Source organism: Miniopterus schreibersii (assembly GCF_964146895.1).
Source record: "Miniopterus schreibersii genome assembly, chromosome: 16".
NCBI lineage: Eukaryota > Metazoa > Chordata > Mammalia > Chiroptera > Miniopteridae > Miniopterus > Miniopterus schreibersii.
This window is the reverse complement of record NC_138116.1, coordinates 11,758,648-11,776,138: the sequence shown is the minus strand read 5'-3', so window position 1 is coordinate 11,776,138 and position 17,491 is coordinate 11,758,648. Positions and strand designations below refer to the sequence as shown.

At 37.7% G+C, this 17,491-nt stretch overlaps 1 pseudogene across 1 annotated transcript; it reads right to left on the bottom strand.

Annotated features, from left to right (window-relative positions):
* Positions 1 to 387: 387 nt before the first annotated feature.
* Positions 388 to 1,135, bottom strand: LOC308569016 (protein maestro pseudogene; annotated as a pseudogene). Its single transcript has one exon. The product of its transcript is annotated as a protein maestro pseudogene (transcript).
* Between the last annotated feature and the right edge of the window lie 16,356 nt (positions 1,136 to 17,491).

Below are 17,491 nucleotides of genomic sequence, written 5' to 3'. Positions count from 1 at the left end.
GTATCAATAGCAGATTAAAAAAATACTTAAGGCAACAGTTACTCTCCTAAGCCTCAGACATTAAAATAAAATTAAAAATAGAAGAGAAGTGAAAGCTAAGAAATAAGTACTGAGTTGACACAGACTTTAAATGTTTTAAAGGAAGTATGTACCTTCTCATCAAATTTGTATGGGGAGAAACTGGCCTAGGTGAAAGCAATTTAGATTTACTTTGGATATAATCATACAATTCTGCAGTATTATTTTTGCCACCGATTGCCGTCCCAACATCTCCCTTTCTATTACAATCACAAGAGGCAAGCAGAAGCATCTGAGGAGTTAGGAGAGGGGGACTATCAGCCCTCCTGCAATGTGCTTGTGTGGAAACCTTTCCCTGTGGCCCTTTGTTTACAGAATTTCATTTGCGTTGAAGTCCTGAAGGAGCCCCGGATGACAGTGGCTCAGCTGCGGGCAAAACTTGGGGTTTCTTTGCTGGTCTTCACTCTGGAAGCTGGGTTCATTCGTTTGTCTCCAATAGGGAGAGCAGGCTCGAAACGTAGTTTTGCAAGCCTCGGCAACCTGGGGGTTTCTGTCCTGTAAATGAATCAGGAGGGACTCTTGAGTTTGCTTAACTTTACTGGTGAAAAATGTCTTTCATTTCCACCCAGGAAAGGCAGCCAATTGCCCAAACAAGACCAAGGCTGGTCATCTTAGGCTGTCATTCTGGGCATCTAACAGAGTCCTGGTGTGAAGAGTGATATCTGTGAAAAAGGAGACCAAACCCTTCCTTTGGATCTTGCCCTGGATGATGGTCAGTCTTCATACTCTCGTGGATGGCTTCAGAACTCGTGGGATCATACAATCCATGCACTGGCAAGTCTAGGACAATTTTCCTGTACTTTCTCCCCTTGTTGGGGTTCTCATAGGCCATGGCTCCCAGGCCTCTCATTGCCACGTGACACTTTTTAGCACTGGGGTGCCAGGCTCTTTCTGCCAAGATGAGAAACACATTCTTCAGAGGCTCCTGTTTCTCTTGGAACCTCAGTTTCCAAGAGATCTTGTAAAAGAAAGACACCATTGATGTCCTTTGCTTCTTGGGCTGGGAGGTGGAGATGGAAAGGGGCTGGCCCAGGGTTCTTCTCTGTGTTTGGACCATGGAATTGGACTCATTCGCTCTGAGCTCCAGCGCTGGGGCCGCAGCTCAAATGGTGCCAAGGACATATGGGGAAGAACTGAATTGTCTGGCTTCACATTGAGAGCTGACGGGGCAGTTTTCTTCCAGACAGAAGTGCTGGCAGAGGCCATTGTTCCTCCTCACCTCCTCCGACAGAGCTGGCAGGTAGGTGCCATATCTGAGTCTCCTTGGTACTATTGACGTTTTTGACTGAATTCTTTGTTGTGGGAGGCTGTCCTGGGTATTACGGGATGTTTAGCAGCATCTCTGACTTCTACCCACTAGGGCTTCTACTCCCGTGTGACAATCAAAAATATCTCCAAACATTGTCAAATGTCCCCTGATGAGCAAAATTGCCCCTCTCTCCCCATAGCATGATCTAGTGGGAGAAATACCTATTCTAATATGGAGAGTGTTAGTAGAAAAATATATACAGTGTAGTATTGGCACAAAGAGGGTAATAGCTAACCGTGCCTGGGGTTCAGGAAAGGTTTTAAGAAACAGAAGATACTGGGCCTGGGTTATAAAGGAAGAGTAAGGTGCTTGACAGGCAAACAAGAAGAGACAGAAGAATTAATAGTAATATTAGCGAGAAAAACAGCATGTAAAAACAGAAAGGTTGAACTAGTTTGATGTAGTTGGGGAACTCTAGCTCATTGTAGGTTGGAACACAGATTTGAGGGCTGTGGTGAAGGGAGAAGGAAGCAATAAAGCTGAAGAGGTAGTTAGGGACACAGTTATAAAAGAACTTGCAGGCTATGCTAAGAAAAGTTGGGCTTTATTGAGTCATGATGGTAAACCACTGAAAATATTAAGCAGGGAAATGGCATTTTAGAAAGGTAATTCTTTAAATAGGCAGGGAATGGTTTAGAAGGAGATAAGATTGAAAATAGATTAGTCAGAAAACCATTACAATAGCTAAGTTAAGGGCCTAAACTAGGGCCATGGGGGCTAAAGAGATGGGAAATGGCACCATCAATATATAGGAAGTAGAACTGTTAAGATTTAGTGATTGCTTAGCTATGGAGAGTAAGGAACAGAGGAATTAAGGACAATGTCAGATTCTGGTGAAAAGATAGGGCAAGTGGAAATGTTTTTAGTGAAATATGTTGATAGACAGAAAACTTAAAAAAAACACCCATCACCACCAAAAAACCCACCCTAAGTATGTTGTAGATCCATAGTTCTAAACACAATATATAAGTTGGCTGTGATTAGAGAACCAGAAGTGACCCCCAAGCCTCCCCAAAAATCTCTGCTGCCCTTTATCTCAAAAAACTTTAAAGTATTTTTAAAACATGATCTTTTTACTCCAAAATTTCCAGAAAATGGTTTATATATGTTTTTCAAATATCCCACTGCTAACTCATTTTTGATGCATTAATTTGGCTTTCCACAAGACTGTGAAACTTTAAGCCAAGGTTAGACAAGGCCTAAGTATTTTTCATTTAATGATTTATTAACAGACAACTGCATCCATAAAGTGACTGAGCTCTACAAGGACCACGAATGCCAAATAATTCAAGGGATAATTTTTCACCACCTTAGTTGAAGAGCTATGGTACTGAGGACCTCTACTGTTGAGAACACGAATAGCTTCAATACTAGAATTGAACACTCAGCAGAACATCAGCCAGGCACTGGCCATCGAAGGCCTGCTCAAAGTTCCAAAATTATTTTCAGAGGCACACGGCTGGTTGTGACCCTGGAGCCTGTGCAGAAATGCTAATAGGGCGGAATCTAGGTCTCCTCCCACCTCCTGAAATACTTCACCTCCGGCTGCCCAGCAATCTGGTGCTGTCTTCTGGCCTGAGTCCGTATTAGGCCTGAGTACTACTTTTTTTTTTAGGTTTACAGTTTTTCTGAGGTTTTTTTGAGGAACAATTGCAAGCGAATGTAATGTTTATGCAACTTAAATCCATTGATGCTAAGAGTTGGAAGTGGTCTTTTTGCCTCTAGCAAAAAGAGCTCCATCTAAAATGGTTAGTGCTCAGAAATGCGAAATGCTAATTTTCCTTTAAGTAGTCTACCCAGATGCTGATACTTTGACTAACAGTACCAGATTCTCCTACAATTTACTCCCCCACAAAGTATGAATCCAAAAGATGTTTGATTCTGCCAAACAATTGAGCCTAGGACACATATTTTCTCTCAGGTTTCCTGACAGTTATCGCAAGAGATTTTTAAACAGTTCAATTATTTTTAAAGTGTTTGTTTGTTTGGGCTTGTTTTTGTTGTTGTTTGGTGAGTAGCTTTTCTCAAGTGTCACAAGCTATAGGGGTGGGAAAGATTTCTTTTGTGATTCTATTTAATATATACATGGGTACAGCTCTTTATATAGTGAGCTTTCCCTTTAAGGGAGCCCTGGTTCCATTATGTCCATGATATTCATTGATAGCAATTAAACTGACCCAAGGGCCTCCCAGGTGTAGTTTGGCTAATAAATATCAGACATGCTAGTGTTTGAATTTGGGCTCTGCTATTTATTAGTTTATTGTTCAATTTACTTAACCTCTCTGACTCTCAATTTTCTCCTGTGTTAAAATGGGGGGGAGGAGGGGATAATATTTATACTGCAGGTTTTACAAGGTTTGAATAAGTTAGCATCTATGAAAAATATTTGCACAAAATTAATGCTCGACGCATCTAAGTTTCCCATCTCTTCCTTTTCCTGCCCTTTATAAAGAACACAATAAATAGTCACTTCAAAGTGAGAGGTATCTTTGTTACAAAACATGCCTAGGTGGGGTCCTTAACCAACATTATGTTTTCAAGCCAAATGTGAGTCAAACCAAATTCTTCTCTTTATCAGGCTGTGTTTTTAGCACAAGAAAGGCAGTCAAATTAGGGTTGATGCCGACAAAAGAAACTGGGTGTTAGAGGGTTTGGTTGTACACATACAGTACCAAAGCATAATCCATTTCATATAAGGAATTCAATAGAATTACAAAGGAGTTTAGTCAGCACCTATGGTCACATGTGAACGTGTCATTTGGTAAGGGGTTGATGAGGGGGAAAATCCTAAGAAAGTTTGAAACAAGAGAAACTGAAGCCCCCAATGCAGAGGAGGCTCACCCCATCACTGGCACCGTTTAATCACATTTGCAACATGCAACGTGTGCATTTAGCCACTCTGTGTGACACAAGTTCAACAGCTCCCATGCCTCACCTCTGAGGACTCATAGCTAGGTCACCCCCTCACAGATTTTTTTGTTGTTGTTAAAAGGATATCTCAAAGCACTTGCAGAGAACCATATGCCGTCACACAAATTCAATCTAGTATATAAATGTATTTTCACACTGCCAGGAGACTCCGTTGTTTTCAATGCTTGGGGTGAAATGTGAAAGCTAATGGCTCCTATTCATTCTGAAAATGAAGAGGGAGCTGCAGTCGGGTTGAGGGAATAGTGGGTTAGCAATGAGGAGATCAAGGGGCTAAACCTTGCTTCTGTCACTGCCTGTCAGTGGGACCTAGGACAAGTTCTCTGAATACAGTGCTTTAGTTTCCCCAGCAGAATGTGCTGAATAACAATTCTGGCATGCACCTCAAAGGCAAGAGATCATAAGCACAGAATACTTTGCAATCTTCCTTAAGACGGGGTCACATAAACCCCAGTCATTACAGACGGCTAAGATGCTAGGATGATAGTACCTGCAGGGAGGTAATCATCACCCTGGAGAGAGAGTAAGCTATTAATCACCTCAAATCCCTCAAGTTGTGTGTCAAGTCAAGGACAAGTGAGAGATATGCAAACTACAGCGGCGGTGTCGGGATGATTTTCTACAAGCCTCAAGCCTTCACTGTGAACATTTTGCTTCTCAGGAAATAATTCTGAATTCGAAGTAACCTCATTGCTATCAGAAGATATGATCTTGCCTAGTTTTCCTCTCTTGTGGCTTTGAATCTTGGCAACAGTACTCGGCTTCAACGTCACCAGGAGGAAAGATGCTTACAGCAGCTGAGAAAACCTTTTCCAATTAGGGTTAGAAAATGTCTTTTTCAATCCAAATTGTAACTTGTATCTTAGACTTCCCCTCTAACTAATGTGGTCATGTGCAGACCAAATGTTCAGACTGATAAATGCGACTTCCGTGTGTAAGGGAGTCCCGAATCGACAGAGCCCGGAGTCAGAAGGTGATCAGTCGCCTACAGAGGGAAGATGAGCACCAGGCAACCTTGTTTGTCACTTTGCCACTTAATCACATTAATCCCTTCACAAGAAGTTCATCTGCCTGGCAGGAAATTAAACACTGACAAAAATAAAACCAAAGCCCCCAAATCAGTCCAGGCACCTGTTTCACAAGAGCGAATGCCATGAGATTGTGGGTAGCAATTTTTTTTCTGTAAACATTCTTAAGATTTTTTGACACAAATAATTTAGGATTCATTTTCATAAAGGCGCTGCTTTTCCTATAATGTAGATAAGTGTTATATTCCAGGTAAAAAGCAGACTAGATCCTAATTGAAAGCAAAGAGCATCCTCTAAATGTGGTTACTAAACCATAAGCAATGAATTTCCTATTTCGGGAGGAAGCCGATTTAGAGAGTTCTTCTAACTGCACCAAAACCACTAAAAGCGACCTGTTTCCACACACATACTTAAACTATTTGATTCTGATCAGTTTCCCCCCATGATCCTTACATTGTTTAAATGAACTCTTTGTAAGGCAGACTCTAACCTTTTAAAGTCCTAGTATATGAGAATATTATTTAAAGATTTTTTATTCAAATGAAATTTATCAATGTAAAGACTTTAACTTTTATCTTAAAAAAAAATTTCACACAGCCAGTCTTATACCATCATTTGATAACTTTTTTTCTCCTATGTTCCCGTTTTAGTTAAAAACACAGATATAAAACCATGTGCAAATCAGTTAAGCATTAGAGAAAATATTAGTGAAAAAGTAAAGTAGAAAATACTCTCTTCTGAGGAAATCTACCATTTCCAGGCAGTGCTAATTAAAAAATTTTAATTTAAAAATAATTTGAAATGGAAAATCTTTCATCAGAGTTAACTTTAAGCAGAATTCCGTTTTTCCTTTAACAGTGCAAATGTTCAGAAAATCCCAGAGATGTTCAAGTGCATTAGGCAATTATAGAGCAACAGCCTCCAAGCGGATAAAGCTCGGGAGAGATCCACGAGGGTTTTCGTGACTCCTGGGCAGTCAGCTCAGAGTACCGCGTCTCTTCAAAACACTCCAAAGTAGGGGATAAAGCATTCAAACACAAAATGGGCACTCGGCAAGAGCTGCAAACGTCTCTTTTACCTAATTAAAAGCTTAAATTCACAGAACTTCAGAGCATTGCCGTTGCAGCTTAACTTTGCCAAAATAATCAAGCAGAATGAAGCTAAACAAATAGGGGAGCAACAAGCCTCCCGCTCTGGTTTTGATTTGCTGCCCATTACAGCTGAGCAGTTTGGCCTGCTTGGGCTCGGCTGCTTTCAAACGTCTTCCAAATGCCCTATAATGACACCTAATTTCACATTTAACTCCTGGAGGAAAAAGCTGTGTTCCTTGTGGTAGTATTTGTTCTATCTGAACATTATCAGACTGTTCAAATCTGTTGGAAAAAACCAGAAGGTGCATCTGAAGGCTTTTCCTGGTAAGGAAGGTGACTGAAAAGATTTAGTTCTTGAGCCTGTCTTTAAATCTTCTAAATGAAAGATGATTTACAATTAAGCTATGAAAATGTGAACGCTCTCGAGTCTGGAAAGTTTCAGTCTGAATTGAGGTATCCTAAATCAATGCAAAAGACTCAGAACCAAATCTTACCAAAATCAGCCTCTATGCTCAAATCTTGTTAATAAATTACAAAGCGTTTACGTACTATGTCTAATTCAGCCAGTTTTGGCGGAGACACTATCAGTATTTCCCTATGATGTGCCATGAAAAAAACAATAAGGCTTATCTTTAAAGACAAAATGGCATAATGTACTAGGAAACTGTCACACAGAGATAATTTTCCTTAGGGAAAAAATGATTACACTTCTAATAATTCGATAAAGTAGAATAGAAAGATAAGGTTTGCTAGGCTTTTCAGAAGACCTCTCCGGGTCTAGTTGCAAATTAAGGTAAATTTTTAAAAACAGAATTCCTGAATTGTTTAACTTTTTAACCAGTTTAGGGTTATCAAGTTTGGAGGCCCTATCAGCATGAACTCCTTGCTTTCCCTTCTTGGTACTCAGTCAACATCCTTGCCCTTGGTCAGAGATCTTATTTCTATTCAACAGCAATACAAGTAGTAGAAAGACCGGGATTAGAATCCTGGATTTGGAGCCAGGCTGTGCCTCAGGCAAATTTCTTTTCCCCCGGAGCTCATTTTCCTCATTAGGAAAGCAATGGAGTTAGAACAAGGGTCTGAAAGAATTCCTCCCGGTGTAAACTCTGAGTTCTCGGCAGAGGAAGAGTACCAGACAATGCACCCACCCCTCACTCACCCAGGTCTCTCAGCAGGCCTTTGCATAAATGCTATAAAGCCACCAACGAACTGAATATTAAAAACAAGAACTAAAGGCCCAATAGATTAGATGTGAAAGGAAAAAAAAGAGGGTTAGTAAGCTAGACAGGTAAAATCTAGAGAGAGAAAACTGTAGAAAAAGTTGTACACGGTACAGGTATGCCTACATTCCGCTTCAGAGAGCAGGAGGAAAAGAGAACACAAACCCAGAAAGAAGACAAGGTAAGATTTATAAAACTGTGTCACAAATGACACTTCCCATCTGACTGTTACTAATTAGCCAGGCTGAAATATCTTTTCACACCTATCCTCACCATGAGTTAATCAACCTAAGAAGTCACTTTGGGGTGCTGCAATGTAAGGCACACTATCCCTAACATGTTCCCAGATCCTACTGGCTTAGGCCCAGAGTTTGGGACTGGAAATTCAATCAGAACGATGTTTTCCTATGGAATTTGACCTTATATTATTTTTAACACATACAGTCCAACAGAAACAAACAGCCATGAAAAGGAACTTCACATATTAAGCACATAGCAAGTTGGGAGGTATAAAGCTATGAATGAGAAAAAAATCACCTACTACACTCTTATAAACTATTATGTTTACTCCAGAAAACATATAAACATATGCATTGAACTTAGTGCTAGGCACTGATGACATAAAAATATACATAAATGATATCAATATAATATGCCAAATAGAGACTGTGGAGATCAGTATGGGACCACAGAGAAAGGGACTTTTTAAGTACAACCTAGGACCTCAGGAGATAATGGAGCCTTAACTGGGGTCCTAAAAGATGAGTGAGAATTAGCCAAGCAAAGATTCAGCGAAGGGCAATCCAGGCAGAGGAAACAATGAGGAAAAAAGTCACCAGAGGTATGAAATAGCATGTGTGCATATGTTACGATAAAAAACAACAGTATTACTAGAGCATAAAATTCTAGATGGAGGGACGTAGAAAATAAGATTGAGCAATGACAGGCCAGAGGTCTTACGTGCATATTAAAGAACTTGGGCTTTATTTAGTTGGCAATGAGGAGCTACTGAAGGTTTAAGCAGGAAGTTGTTCTGAATGTAATAGTTATGACCGATTTAGAAGGTAAGATTAGAGAGAGACAGGAAACCTGGCTAGGAGGCAAGATATGAAGCAGGTTTGAACTAGAGTATGAGTAGCAGTGATGGAGAGGTTTGTCCTTAGGCTACATCTATAGGGCATTGACAAAACTTGGAAAAAAGTGAGACTGATAAAAACATTTTGTAGCGGGGAAACTTCAAAACATATTAATATAGCACCAATTTTATAGTTCTGTATTTTTAAAAATGACTTTCTAATTGTTGACAGTTTACCTGGCTATTATTTTGGTATCATGTGTATCTTTAATCCTACACATACTATATTAATATATGTTTATGTCATTTTCTCAACTAGACTATAAGCTCCCTGAAGGTAGTAACCTTTTCTTATATTTATCTAACACAGTATCTAGACCATTCCTAAATATGTAGTAGGTATACTATAAAGACTTCATTAGTGAGCCTTAATTATTATATTAATATAATGTGATCTTATAAAGAAAGTGTAATTCTGACTATAATAAAGCCTAATGTCAGTTAGTGACATGGCTAATAACAGAAGTTATCAATTTATCTAAATATGAGAAATTATAAAAGTAAAATATATTCTCAGAATGGCCAATAATTAACTTTCCAAGTTACTTTTATGGAAGTATTTTTAAAAAACAAAAACTAATAATAATATCAGGAATTTCCAGAAAAGGAAGCTATACCTTTAAGAAAAGTTGCTGCAACATAACTGGGGAAGAAAACCTTTTCAGAGACATGATCAAAGGATTATCATGTTCAATTTAAAGAGCAACTTGCACACCTGCTGAAATATTAGTTTTCTATTAATGTTTACATGGTACCAGACTCTTTAGTATTTTTTTTACAGCTCCTCTATGCGATGGAAAGTTAACAAAAGGTTATTTCTCTGTACCTTTTGAAAATTCTACTTTTATCTAGAAGCTGAAACTTCTTTTGTCCCTCTTTTTTGTTCTACTGTACACATTGGTGGATTTTAATTGAAGTGACTCACCATTGATGCAACTTGTGAAAAGTTCAGCATAACTGGTAATTAAATGAAGGCATATTAGAAAACATTACAACTTTTGTGTTAATGGGCGTAACCCAAAAGATGGGCCTAGTGAATATCCCCTTTTATGTATTATGACTCTACCACATTAAAACCAGATGATAAACAAACACTAAATACACTTTAAAGTGCAAGGTATTATCAAGCAGAAATCATTGATCCTGCACCCAACATGTTAACAATGACCAAACAATATTACCTATGAGTAAGAGAGTACTGTATTCTATATAAATTATAAATTGCTTTAGCTCATTCAAAAATATTTTCAATTTGCCTTGAACTTCTTTTCACTGCAAACAGTTATTACCAGGAACTACTGTCTCTATGAAAACTAACAATGAAAATGAAGCAAAAACAAGCTGAAAATTCCTACAAACACCTCTTTTTCTATAGAACTGAGAGATTAGATATTTTAAAGCTAAAAGAAGTTTCAAATACCCTAGATTAACATAAAAATTGACTTCTTTATCTGTTTCTAAACATGCTGATCTCCAAGACAAGAAACTGCACGCTAATTAACACAGGTTTCATTTAGGGTGACAGTTCAAAGAAGAAGCACACTTTGGAAGGTATTACAAAATTATGGTGACTAATTCTACCAGAGAACAATTAAGTGTCTTCATTTTAAGTGTTTTGTGTGCATATTTGTTACTCAAAGCCAACTTTTTTAGATATCTTGAGGTCTTGGTGGGAAGCATTCCCTGCCTACCTCCACCAAGCTCCATTTTTATTTTTATTTTTAACTTCCAGACTCAATCAATAGCCACCATGAAAAGAAGCCAGAAAGAAATATTGCAAATGTGCAAGTCATTACTATAAGCACTGAAAACAGAATGCTTCTACAGCTTCATTTTAGCTCATTTATCTCCTCTGTGTTTACCTAACCAACCACACCTACGTTGACATAATGATTCACAGAGGAAAATAAGAACCCATATTTAAGCATAAAGATCAACAACAAAAAATACCACCCAGGAGAAGACTGTCATTGAGTGAAATCATGAGTTAGTCAGAAAGATGTATAAATGAATTGCCAACCTAATGGCTCAGGTGCCAGAGGATACTAATTGGAGCCAAACCTCTGGTCCATCCTTGAGTTCTTACAGCTGACAATGTGAGCACAAAAAAGAGGCAGAGTGGGAGAGGGGAGAGGATCGAGGACTTGCAACAGACTCCAGGCCAGAACAAATGCCTTTCCTGAGTCAAAGGAGAGGCTGCCTTTGTCACGTACACAAGCTATGAAAAGTAGCCAGACTGGGGTGGAGCACAGGGGTACCTGAAGGATGGATGTATAAAACTATCAGACACCAAAGTTCACCCCCTGATAAAATTACTTTCTCAAAGCAAATATGGTTGAAGGTTAAGCATACAACTGTTGCAAGGTTTCACCTAAAAATATAAATATCACCCCAATTTAATAACATTTTTTAAAAGATATAAACATACAGAGCCATGTGTAGATATTAAATATGATTATGATCTAGCCCATACTTTTCACTTTATACAGTTATCCACATAGTTTTATTCCCAAATTATCTGAATATTTTGAATGTACTTGCATTTCTCAATAGTGTTAATTTTTATAAAATGCTTGGATTACGTATATAGCTAATGTTCCCCAGAAACTGAAATATAATTAAACAAAAATTCTTGGGTACTTACTGTACCTTTTAATTATGATTTTCTTCGAATGCTTTATGTTTTACAGCTTAAATTCTGTAATCTCAGTTGTAATAGAAAAATTTGTAGAGCATAATGAGTCCCAAATATTCATCACCTGATGAGTGGGTTTTCCTCTTTTTGCTATCCTGAATAGTGTTGCTATGAACATTTGTGTACAAGGTTTTGTAAGAATACATGTTTTCAACTCTTGAGTGTATACCTGGGGGTGGAATTGCTGGGTCACATGGTAATTCTAAAACTTTCTGAAGAACCACCAAACTGCTTATCACAGTATCTGCACCATTTTACATTCACATCAGCCATGCACAAGGGTTCCAATTTTTCTACATCCTCACTAACACTTATTTTCCTTTTAAAAAAATTATTATAGCCACCCTAGAGGATGTGAAGTGATATTCCACTGTGATTTTGTTTTGCATTTCCCTACTGATAAATGATGTTGAGCATCTTTTCATGTGCTTATTGGCCGTTGTCTATTCAAGTCCTTTGCCCATTTTTTAACTGGATTGTTTGTATTTTTGTTGTTGAGTTCTTTATACATTCTGGATACTAGATCTTTATCAGATATATGCTTTGCAAATATTATCTCCCATTCTTTAGGTTGTCTTTTCATTTTCATTTTCTTGATAGTGTCCAGTGGGTAAATTGCGTAAGGAAGTTACAGCGTATAGTCTTCGTGATGCTTAACTTTTTTGACTACTATGAGGGAAGAAATGACAGGGTTCAGGACACATTACCCCAGTATATGGCCCCTTGGCATACTGAATATTTTACGTTGAAGGAATTTGAGAAACAGCATGTGCAGGAAGAACTTTCTGATCTTCCCTTGAAGCAGGTCCTGAGACCCTCCCGTGAGAGGTGCCCTCCCTGTACCTGGAAGAAGGGAGCATCATTATCTCTGAAGACAGGGACACAGAAGAATCTGAATGAACGGGCCTTACTAAGCTTCCCCCAGCTTACTGCACTTAGCGCATACTGTTTTTTGTCCTATCACATTTCCATAGCTTTCCACTCTTCATTACACCTAGCATAAAATCGCTCAGTTTTCATCGCTTCTTTGGGTCTTCATTTCCTTAGGAAGGCTCCCATGTCATGTAACATTGATATGAAATAAATTTGTATGATTTTCTTTTGTTAATCTGTCTTGTTACAGGAGCCCCAGCTGAGATCCTGGGATGGTTATTCATTATATTTTTTTATGTCTGAGATTATCATATAATTGAGTGTCCTTGAGATTTAGCATCATTAAACTACTTTTTTAGGTTATATTTAAGGGTTGATGAGAAAATAGTGACCCTGTCTCTTGTTTTGAACTCAACAAAATTATTTTCTAAGTTTTTCACTTTAGTATAGTAGAGCTAAATTATATTATTTAATGTGCATGCTTTGGTTTATGCTGTCCCTCTGTAATACCCTTCCTCTCTATCCCTTCCAACTGACTGGTCTAGCCTATAAGACACAACTGAAACATTATTTCCTTCAGGAAAGCTCTTCTCTACCCCAGGTAAGTTTTGCCCTCTTTGTGTTCCCATATTACGATATCATACAATGTAGTAAATTCAATGATAGAGCACACTGTGTTATAATTATCTGTTTGTATGTTGGCTTTCCCCTAAACACTACAAAAGGGCAAGAACTGTTTATTATAGACTATGTCAGTGTTTCCTTAGTTCCTATCCTGGGCCTGGTACATAGCAGACATTTCATAAATATTTGCTTAACAAAGAAAATGAATTTAAAAAATCACCCACCACCCATTCCAATTGCTTGCAAGTTATATCCATTTTCTGTCTTAAATCTCTCACTTTCTACCTACCAGTCTGTCTTTCTCTTCAGAGAAGCAGCTGTAATGGCTCTAAAGAAACTGATCTTAGAATTAAAAACACACACACCTGCCTTACAGCCTGGCCCCACCACTGTTAGCTGTGAAATTTGGGGCAAGTCACTGAATCTCTTTGCCTTTGCTTGTTCATGTGCAAACGCAGAATAACTATGGGTTTGTGACATGGGTTAAATGACACGAGATATAAAAGAGCCTTACACAGTATCTGTCACATAGTGAGTTTTCATCATTTGTTGACCAGTCTTTTTTTTTTCTTTTGTTAAAAATTTAAGTTAGAATATAGTGGGATGTGAAAAAGGAAAAATTGGGGTCTTTCAGGCAATTAACTGGACTATTCCAATCATCCAGAGAACTCTGTAAAACTGCTTTTATTTTAGGTTCTAACTGTTATCACTAGCACCAGAATGAACCTGTTAACAAAAATAAAACAAAGTAAAACACCCAACCTCAAAGTCATTGCCAGTCATAAATAACTGGAAAGTTATTTAAATGAAGATATATGGCCTCTGTAATGGGGAGCTGTCTATAAATCAGGAAGAAAAACAAACAAATAAAAGACCCATTAATGTGAAATGCTGACAAATCTGTGTTTTCAAAGGCCTGCGATTGGTATTTTTAGAAGCTCTAATCAAGTACACATTCATGGTATCTCCCCAACACCCAGCGGAAGGAGCAGCTCAAAGCTTTCTGAACGCAGTGAATTTAGAGGCGGAAGCTTGCAGAGGGAAGAAAAGTTTCCACCCTCAACAAAGAAAAAACGCGGCTGGTGTTCAGTGAATGAACTGGAGTCCTCGGGAACCACAGAGAGCTCTTCACATCTTTCTCCCAGATTCGCCCTGGGAGGCGTTAGAAAGGACACGTTGGTGTGATGCTGCCACCTACAGCCAGAATTCTCCAACTGCTTCAATGAAAGCGTGAGAAAGAGCAATTCTGGGCCTGCCAGTCAGCATCCACCTCAGATAATCTTCTCAGTTGCTGCACTCAACAAAGAGGTACGCATTAGATTAACAAGGGACCTACTTTAGTTTCACTTCGAGAGAAATCGCACACAGAAGGTACTTCCTTCCACCTCATACGAGTTTGCCCGAATTCCCACGGCACGCGTTTCTTTCAGATGGTATTACTACAGAAATATATATATATTTAAATTACGTCTGTAAATGCTAATGACTATGTAAACTCACTTTAGAATGAAGTTATAAAACAGTCAGACATAGGCAGGCCCGTGGAGGTGCCGATTCCAGACCATCCCAGGACGGCTCCCTGCCCACCTCGCTTGGGTTTTGCCTTTTCCCTCCTATTTTGACAGCAAGCAGAAGGAAACAGGATGACAGCAGAGGGCATCCGTCCTTGAAAAAGATGCTGCCTCAGTGAATAGCGTCCAATGACTATAGAAATCACATTTATGAAACACAGAACACCCCCAGAAATAGCCAACCAATTTTACAAAAATGAAAATCATGCCCACTATTTCTAGTCCCTACCTTGTTAACGAGTTTGTCTGGGTGTGATATACAATCATCTGCATTCAATCTAAGTCAACAGAGGGAGGAAACATTTTAAATGACTAAATATTTAAAATAAATTCAGAAACATGAATTCTTCTCAGCCTCTTACTCCCCTTTCATTGTATGGCAAAACCATCAAACACACACACTTTTAATTTTTCTATATTATGCAAACAAAAGATTTGGTATATGATAGATCTTAAATTAAACTGAAATTGTGCCCATAACACAGTCAATATTTTATTCACTTGAATAGTTTAAATTCTTCCAACAGAACAAGGTCTTGAATGAAAAAACACCTATACATAATACCAAATCCACTAATCAGAAGCAAGCAATTGGTATATTGTCTACACACTTTCAATTGTTTTAAAAATACAATCAGTGGTGATGGTTGTACAACTCTGTGAACATACTAAAAGCCACTAAATTACACTGTAAAGGGGTTAATTTTATGATATGTAAATTATGCCTCAATAAAACTTATTTTAAAAAAATATAACCAAATGTTCTGTAACAAATCCTGCTAGGAAACAACATATGATTTTTTTCCTTGTTAGCATCATATTTAAGCATACATACAAAAGTGAAATAAGCAAAATAAGTGTTCACTGCAGCTCAGATAAGGTGATGCTATAGTTTAGAGTAGGCTGTCTCCTGTGCTATAGTTATAAACTCCAAATTCTAATCTCAAAGATTTGTGTGGAATTTCCACTGAGACCAGTGACCATGACACTACAAAGCTGAGGGCATAATTTGGCACATTCTGCCATATACTTATATTTTTAAAGGATTCTTTGTTATAACTTTCATCTGTTTTTGTTTAACTGACAAAAGGATCAAGCAAAAGTTATGCTCTCGTCATGATATTTCTTTAAAGTAAATCTGGGTAGAAACATGAAAGTTAACCTAGTACTATAGCCATATAGATTTGAACTCACTGGAAGTTTTTGGAAATAAATATAGCAGGCACTTTCCATTTGGATTTTGAAAGGAGGAGGAGTTAGAAGATCATTCTTTTCTGGAAAAAAATGGTTTTGATAGTATCAAAGAATCTTAGAGTCAGAAGCACTTTAGAGATAATCTGGTTAAATCCACTGCACTCCTTGATGAAGAAATAGAGACGCAAAGAGGTTAAGTATTTGTGCAAGGCCACACAGGGTGTGAGTGCAAGACTGAGACAGAGAATGGGCCTCTTGATTCCCGAACCAAGCTTTTCCTCTTCTCATTCCCTAGGCTACTGTCATCTGGGAAAATAAAAATTTGTTAAGTGTCCCAGTTAAAAAAAAATTATATGTATAATAATTCCATGCATAGCAGGAACTTTTTGAAATTATGAGCTATTTTTTATTTATTTTTACTGTTTTCCACACAACAGTTTTGTGAGACATTTTGTAATGCATCTCATAATAAAGAAAATCGTACATGGAGAGTTCAAGGAGGGGTGAAGGACAGGGTCAAACAGCAATCACTTCTCTTTCCAAATGCCACTGTGCATCGTGAAATCCCAAGAGTTTAAAAAAAAGCAGCCATTTGAATGAGCCATGAAATGAATACTGTCACACTGTGCTGGAGAGAATGTAAACTGAAACAACCATTCTGGAAATCAATTTCATAATTTCTATCAAAAGCACTTAAAATTTTTTTTATAGGCTAACCTAATAATTCTATACCTGGGAACCAATGATATAAATATAAACCAAGATCCAGAGATACAACTTTGCAGAGAAATGCTCATTGCAGTATTACTTATCACAACAAGAAGTGATAAACAACAAAAGAGGCAATGGTTAAGAATACCATAATATATATACTCATCTGATGTATCATTATAGCCAATAAAATAAAATTTAGAATAATTTAACATGAAAACAAAAAAATTAAATGTGATATAATATTAAGTTTAAACAGCAAAATATAAAATTTTATATATGGTATATTTTTTAAAATATAAAAACCTGTACATAGAAAAATATATTGGTTACCTTTGGGTAGTAAAAATATAGGTAGTTTTTCTGATATTATCCAATTTTTAAATAAAAATGTTTTGCTTTTATAGTTAAAAATCTTTAATAGATGTTATTATTAAATATAAAATGAGCCAACCAGTCAAAAACCAATTCAGAAAATATATTTAGAGTCCACCATTGGAATGAATTATTTATAGGCTTTGGGTTCAGATGCCTTTTCACTACATCACATTACCCAATGCCATCATTTCCCATGTTGTTGCCAAGTGCTTTTCTTTACAGAATCACGTACAATCAACATCTAATATTATATATAGTTTGTTGAGATTCTAAAGAATACCATTCACTCCAGAGCTTATAAATACTTCATTCCTTTGATTTGCTTGATCGGACTGCACCAATTAGAACCAAAGTGCACATGTCTCCCAAACTTAGTTCAGGTGCAGAGGCTCCTCTGGCTGCTTCCTGAGAGGTTCCTTAATTCAAGTCAGTCCCTCTGTTACTGCACAGGGTAAAGCCATGTTTTCCCTTTGTACTATAACAGCATCCAAACTCACACAAAAGCATGAGGGGCCATAATTCCTTATTTCGTAAAATCCAAGTTAACCAAAGTTGTCATACATCGATCTGGAAGGATATCAAACACTTTAAAGGTAATTGCAACCAATCTAAAAGGAGACTAGAGCATGGTTCCAGACAAGAAAAGAGCTTCTAAT